The 7,074-nt window shown below is 44.9% G+C and overlaps 1 protein-coding gene across 1 annotated transcript in view; it reads left to right on the top strand.

Moving 5' to 3' along the window:
* The first annotated feature begins 1,393 nt into the window (after window positions 1-1,393).
* Window positions 1,394-7,074, top strand: part of LOC102675478 (Down syndrome cell adhesion molecule-like protein Dscam2) — a 105,893-nt gene continuing 100,212 nt past the window's right edge. Inside the window, exons 1-2 of the mRNA XM_031513633.1 lie at window positions 1,394-1,417; window positions 1,506-1,512. The gene's annotated coding sequence lies outside the window, so the exon portion shown is untranslated. The remainder of the gene's footprint in view (window positions 1,418-1,505; window positions 1,513-7,074) is intronic.

Genomic DNA, 7,074 nt, shown 5'->3' with positions numbered 1-7,074 from the left:
TATATATATATATATATATATACACGTATCCGTTCCAAGCTGCGAGGGTGGTTACCGTGAAGAAGCCCCAAGGGTACAGTGACGTTTCCGTATTTTCAGGATAGCCTGACAACGGAGCGATAAAGTGAAACGGTGCGGATTCCCCGCGAATGGCCGCAGGGCCGGTTACTGCCGCCGCCATTCGGTCACTGATCTTGCCCGTTGTAAAAATATATTTATCCACCCTCGTAAACTAGAAATTCCTCTCTCTATCTCTCTTTCTCTCTCTGATGCGCGCAAGATATACGGGCTATACGTATTTACGATTGAATAAATGTTTAGACCCGCTTGTGTGTATTTTTTAAGTAAATATACATATACGTGCATGCATATCGTCTGATATCACGATTGGAATATAGAATATTAATAGTATCGACGTCAGTGTAGACGAAGATTCGATGTAATATATCGTACGAGGTAAACTTTACAATCTTTATTACAATTCTAATAAAAATCGTTAATAATCGAAACTTACTCGGATTTGAAATTTGTAGAATTTTTTTCTCTTTTTTTTTTAAATTTATCGAGACGCACGGGAGACGACGTAGATTAATTTTACTTGATACGCGAATCTCTTGTAATCCGATACAAAGGAGACATTGCACTCGCGGGATTCGTTATAGGCAACGTTAGACTCGAGCGGGGAGGAGTATAAATCGTCTCAAAAGCCTCGAAACTGATCATTCGGAGTTTATGGAAGCCTCGATCAGTCTCGTTTCAGATTCGTAAAATTCAATTGGTATCATCTGAGGTTTGGCGCGATTGATCGAGAACCGACTTTGGAAACGTCGACAGGAAGCATATCGAAGCTTACGGAACTTGGTCGGGATTGGCTTGGATTCGAGAAATTAGAGTACGGTCATCCGAGGATCATGAAACGTGTTTGCAAGTATATTTGATCCATAGAACTCGATATTCAATTATCTCAAACTCTCGTAAACTCTGGAACTATATCGTCAAAATCTACGGATCATTATAGAATTTCAAAATTTCAAGGGAATGCCAATTTTGACGAACGGATCTCTCATCGACTTCGAAAATCCTATTACGCGAATTGGAGACCGAGAGAATGATCTTGGGTGATTTCGGATGATACCGAGACCTTGAGAATCCAGAGACGAGGTCTTTCCAAGGTCCTCGATTCGGAAACTTGGAAACTTCGGTGCCAGTTTCGGCGAACTGTACGAGTTCGAAGTCATCCCCGTACCCAACTTCTATCTATCTCTAACAAACTGCACCTTCGTCCCTGCCTCTAATTTCTATGGAATCCCAAATTATATCTCTATCGAACTCTCCTCAACGTATAGAGCAAAGTATCCTCTCCAACACAATCTTCGAACGTTACTCTACACGTTGCTCAAAGCAAGCTTTTCAACGCGTCCGCCTTCAATCGCGAAATCTGTATCGCTCGGTTTCATAGCTCTAAATTGTCGGGTAACGTGCGGGTGACGAATGGAAAGTAGGAGCGAAAAGTATCTTTTTTACTGTATTAAAGCGATCGTGACGGTGATATTTACAAAGGGGTCGCGGTATCGGTTCAACGATTTCGAAAGGGGACTGCGAACCTTTGCGAAAGCCCCGCGCCGCGTTATATAGCGGCGTTGTGACAAAAGCGCGTATACGCGCGCACGTATACATTCCGCAAGTAGAGGCGTGCCACGACAGAGACCTCGCCGAGTCAATTCACGTCCCGTAAACGAGCCTTCACGCGCGCACTTGTGCCGCGTTCCAATATCCAAGTCATAATTTTAATGAAATTCCACGTCGCAGTCTTCGAATTTCAATCCACGATAAATAACGGGTCAGCTAAACGGTCGCCGTGTCGCGGAGAATTTCTCACGATTTCTCTCTGGCTTACGATATATATATATATATATTATTTCGCTATTATGGGGAGGAGGTTAAATCGTTGGACTCGTGGATGGATGAGGATGACGCGAATAAGGTGGGAAGAAAGACGGAGGGAGGGAGAAAAAAAAGGAGGACTTTGCGGAAATAGAAATAACGCGGAAGTATTGGAGAAAATGAAAATTCCCCGGCTGGAGGTAATAGGAATTTTTCACGACGGAGAATTCGCCGTATGTTCGTGCGACGAATCGTATCGCGTGCATCGACGAGACTGACTCTCCGACTCTCGTGCGTCTCTCGGTATTCGAGCAAGATGGATGGATGGAATTTCTTGCGCAAACGAGAGACGACGAATCGCCATTTTTTTTTACGAGGTTATTAACTCTTCCAACCGAAGATGACTCCCTCGATTCGAGTAATTATATGCGAAATACGATCCGATAGATGAGCATCTGTATATCGGAGTATCGCATCAGTTGACAACTTCGATTCAGCTTATAAGCTATTTTTAACTTAATATATAATTCTTATTATGATTATGGGAACGAGTTAGATAAAGTTGTGCCGATCGAAAACATAGATATAACGTATTATAAGTAAAGTTAATTACGATCGATGATCAAGATAGTTTTATAATGATTAATAATTCGCTAATGGATCGATCTGATATCTTGTTAATCAATTTCGGGGAAAATTTCTGGGAAGAACGCACATTCGGTTGAGAACTATTAATCGGTGTATATTTTGACGCGCGAGAACATTTTCGGCTTTCACGTTAATTAATATCACTTCGTTCGCGGGAACATTACGAGATTTATAGCTGGGAACGGGGTTGCCTCGGAAATTTGCCTGACGCGGATCGTGAAACGGTTCCCGAGGCTCGAGGACCCTTAATGCATCGGAGGCGTTATTCCCACCGAATAGGAGCCGCTGAAATGTGGTTCCACCAGGTGGCCCCGAAACTTTGTATTACGTCCCGTGGCAAACAGCTACACGAAATTCTCATCGCGAAGACGAACATCTGATAAAACGTGTGCAGTGTGTTACACCTGACCGATAATAAACCCTCGTTCGAGGGTATTCGAAGTTTCTCGATATTGCATATCGCCCTATGCGCTCTCCACGTCTTCCTCCCTTCGAACAACAACGGATGCCGACGACTTACGAACGCTTACACGATTATTCAACGCGTACACACGCGCCGCTTTTGGACACTGTCCAAACTGTTTCGAGTTAACAACGGGATGCAATTTAATTGGTTTTAATTGGACTTTATTACGCGATGACAATCGCAATTTGAAATTTTATTACCGCTTTTGAACGCTTTCCCCTCCCTCCACCTCCAAAGATTTACGAAGGGGAAAATGATTAATCGTTTGAACCGTGAATTGACGCGCGCATCGGAGAGAGGTTTTGTTGTACCTCTTTTTTCGTCGATGCGAGCCCCGGGGACAAATTGATTTTAAACGGATAACGCGGATTTTCTTTCGCGTTTAAGCTGATAATTAATTCAGCTCGATGAAATTGCTCGATGGACGGGAGGGGAGAAGAGAGTGGAGGGAAAGATTCTCGCGAATTCGCATGGGAGTAAGAACGTGGCGAGAAAGTATCGTTGTAGGCGAGATCTAAGGTAATGGAATGGCGCTGGTGGGAAAAGGACGTATGAGACGGAGACACGGATGAACGAAGGTCGGAGGAATGGTATAATATAAGGGGGATGGGAGTTGGAGGACGAACTTGGCAAATAAGAACTATGGGGTAGCGGAGTTGCGAAGCAGAAGAATACTCTCGACGTTGACAACGATGGAATGAGACTGTCGTTGGAAAACACTATGTTTCTTCTCTTTCTTTTCTTTTACCCTCGTTGCTTATTTTTTTTTTTTTTTTATAAATCTAGGTGTATTAATTTCGTTGCCAAATGGATCTACTAGCCGTACGAACTTTTCAAACTTTGAGATCTCTTTCTCTCTCTCTCTCTCTTTCTTTGGACACTAACATTTACATACATATTTTTCTATATTATTCTCTTATTTCCTCATTCCCTAATATTTTCTCGTTGACCACGAGACGAAAGACGAACGTTGTACGTAGGATTGGACAACATAAATAATGCCCGTTGTTGCCCACACATTCATTATACAACATTAGACGGATTTAAATTCTCTCTCGTTAAAGGAATGATACATTAACCCCCGTGGTTTACGTGGAGGCCCTTTTGTTCCGGTTACGAATTCTGCGTAAACAGGGATTAGCAGCGGGAGAGAGCGTTACAACAGTGTATGTATCCCGATACGTCGCCTCACAGCCCTGTCTTGTGTGCGCCGTTTCAAACCTCGAATATAAACCGCGACTACGTTAAATTACAATTCACTGACGAAACGTCGTGATCGCGTTACGCATCTAGCTCTTCGCCTCTCCCTCGATTTTCGATCATATTGCTACCGTCTAACCACCCTCCCTCTCCCTCTCCCTCTCCACCCGGGAAACAGTTTAATTCGCGGTGGAATCGTGGAATCGTAGGAGAAAAGGGGTGGTGATGGTTTACACGACGGCTGTAGCGGTCGGTCTAATGGAGAATATTCGCCGGTCGATAAATCGATGCAGTTAAAGCGCTTGGTCGATGGCCAACGATTAGGAGATAGGTAGACAGTCATAAAGTACCGGCTTGGAAATGACTTTATTTTAATAAAGACTCGCTAAATTGCAAAGCACTTTGCTAAAACGATTACGCGCGGGGGAAATTGCTTTTAGCGCCACAATTACGTTCGCACGTCGCCTTGCACTCGCCGCCGCCGCCGCCGCCGCATCGCTGTGCAACTCCTCCCCATCCCTCCCCAACTCCCTCCTCCGTCGCGGCAAGATCCCGCCACGGCTTCTTTCCGTTTCGTACGACTCAACCGTCCGCCCTTTTATCGTCGATCAGAGGATTTTAACCCTCGACACAGTGCTCGTAGATCCTTTCGATAGATCCTCCGATGTTTTCACCGATGTTAACACCGATTTTCCCCTGTTCCTCGTGATTTACATCCGCGCGACAAAGCGAACGATTCCAAGCTTGGTTTGATCGTTTCGAGCTCGGCATCGAGAAGGTAAAGGGATCGAGTCGAACGACGAGTATTTTACGGTCGCTCTTTTTCGAGGCCCCCTCCCTCGATCCATAAAAATAGAAGGAAATTTGTAACGTTTCCTCCCCCAATGTAAAACTGTTGCTTTTGGAAAACTGCTTTGATCCCTTGTTTTTCTTTTTCGAGAAACGCAATTTTTTTTACGAATCCGTAATTCCCTCGCGAAATGGGGAAATGGCGCGTCCATTCCTCCTCTCGTTCGTAAAGTTAATTGCGAACGGAGGGGAATTGGTTCTCTCGGTTTCCGTTTCATCGGCGCTCGGGCAAAGGTAATTCTCCCATTGCCGCGGGAACAATGTGTTACTCCGTAGTTCGATCCGTTCGACGGATATATTCGCGGGATGATCCAATCTTCGGACCTGCAGCCCTCCCCCTCTATCTCCTCCGTATCTTCGTGTGCTTTCGTGCCGCAAAAACTTCTTTAATCTTGCCTTAAACGTTCAAGGAGGTTCCTCTCTCTCTCTCTCTTTCTCTTTCGATATTCGGTCACGAATTAAACGTCTGAAGAATCTGAAAAAAGAAAAAAAAAGGAAAGAAAGTGAAATAGCGCGCTTAGCTCGTGAAATACGCGGAGAATTCAAAAGAACTTACGAAACACCTTCTCTTCTAGATTCCAACAAGAGGGTGGCGAAGGAAAATTTATTGTTGTCATTATTGGAAGGATTTTTATCTTGGGATTTCAACTCGACTAAAATTAAAAGGATACTTTTATTTTATTTTTTCTTTTTTTCTTTCACAGCGTTAAAAAAAATGGAGGAGGGCAGAGAAATTCGGGCGAGTTGCATATGACGTTCGGATGCGGGTGAAACCGGGTAGATGGCTCGGTGAAACGAAGGGAGGTTGGAAGAAGCGAGGGAGGAGGGTGCAGGTCGTCTCTCCGGCGGCGAGACGAGCGAGTGTAAGACTAGAATGAGGGGCAAACGTGACGGCAGGGCCGTGAAGCGAATCAAACGATTTTACGCTCCAAATTCCAGCTCTTTGAATCAGCCAGCGTGGAGAAGCCCTGTAAGAAATGGCAAAAAGTACAGTTATTTCGTTTCCCGTTAAAGTGGCTGTATTCGTTTCCCCGTATCGAGTCACTCGTCCTTCCTTCGCGGAATTGAAGATTGTGGGTCAACGAGACGCGAAAGACGACGCGCGTATCTCTCCTTTCGTCCTCTTCATCGTCGTGAATCGAATCGAAAGCTTAAACTTCCGTGGAAATTTGATCATTTTTCTACGAGTTTTGGAAATTTTGCATTAGTTACGAAATTTGTCATCGAATTTATGATTCGAACACAAAGTCTCGTCGAATAATATATAAATTTCCATCGCCGTGATAAGAGTTTGATCGTTGAGGATCGGTTATCGTGGCGCGACACACGTCTGGTTAACTGGTCGTTGTTTCGAGTATATTTTGCCAAGTGGTGGGGCGACACGGGGAGAGGTTGTGCGCACCGACCGTTTCTCTCCCATTAATGTGCAAAATCGTATTTGCAATAGTAAAATACAGTTAAGCAAACACAGCTGCGCCGCATTGCGTTCTCTGAGCGTAGTTAATGGCGGCGCTAGTGGTAGCTTACTCTCGGTCTCTTTACACCTCACTAATTAGTAAATACGTTGCGCTTGTATGTACAGCTTTATAAAGCTGTGTCTATGTCAGCGTCCTTGATGATTCGGGATATCGAACGTTCGTTGCTTCCTTCATCCTTTTTCCCCGACCTCAACTTGCGAACGACCTCGACTTCAACGATCTCGACGATCCGACTTTTCCATTTTTCCTTTGTCCGACTTCGCATAATACGAGCGTAATTGAAGTAAGAATGGAATCAAAGAAATTTCGGTCGTCTCTCGAGGAACGGTAACGACCTTTCATTGAAGGGACGAAGAACAGCCTCGAGAGTCTGTGGACACGCAACACGGCCCAGCAGGCAGCAGGGGTCGTTAACCGGTGTGTCTCTTTCTTCTTGGGCCGGGACGGATCGGCGTTTCGCGAATCATCGCGGTTACGAACGGTGAATGGGCCGTCGTTCTATGCGCGTCCATTCAGTTGGCGCGCGAATAGCCTGGTGAAAAATCGAGA

This window comes from Apis dorsata, unplaced genomic scaffold, assembly GCF_000469605.1.
Source record: "Apis dorsata unplaced genomic scaffold, Apis dorsata 1.3 scaffold_683, whole genome shotgun sequence".
Taxonomy (NCBI): Eukaryota; Metazoa; Arthropoda; class Insecta; order Hymenoptera; family Apidae; genus Apis; species Apis dorsata.
This window is presented reverse-complemented; position numbering and strand designations above follow the sequence as displayed.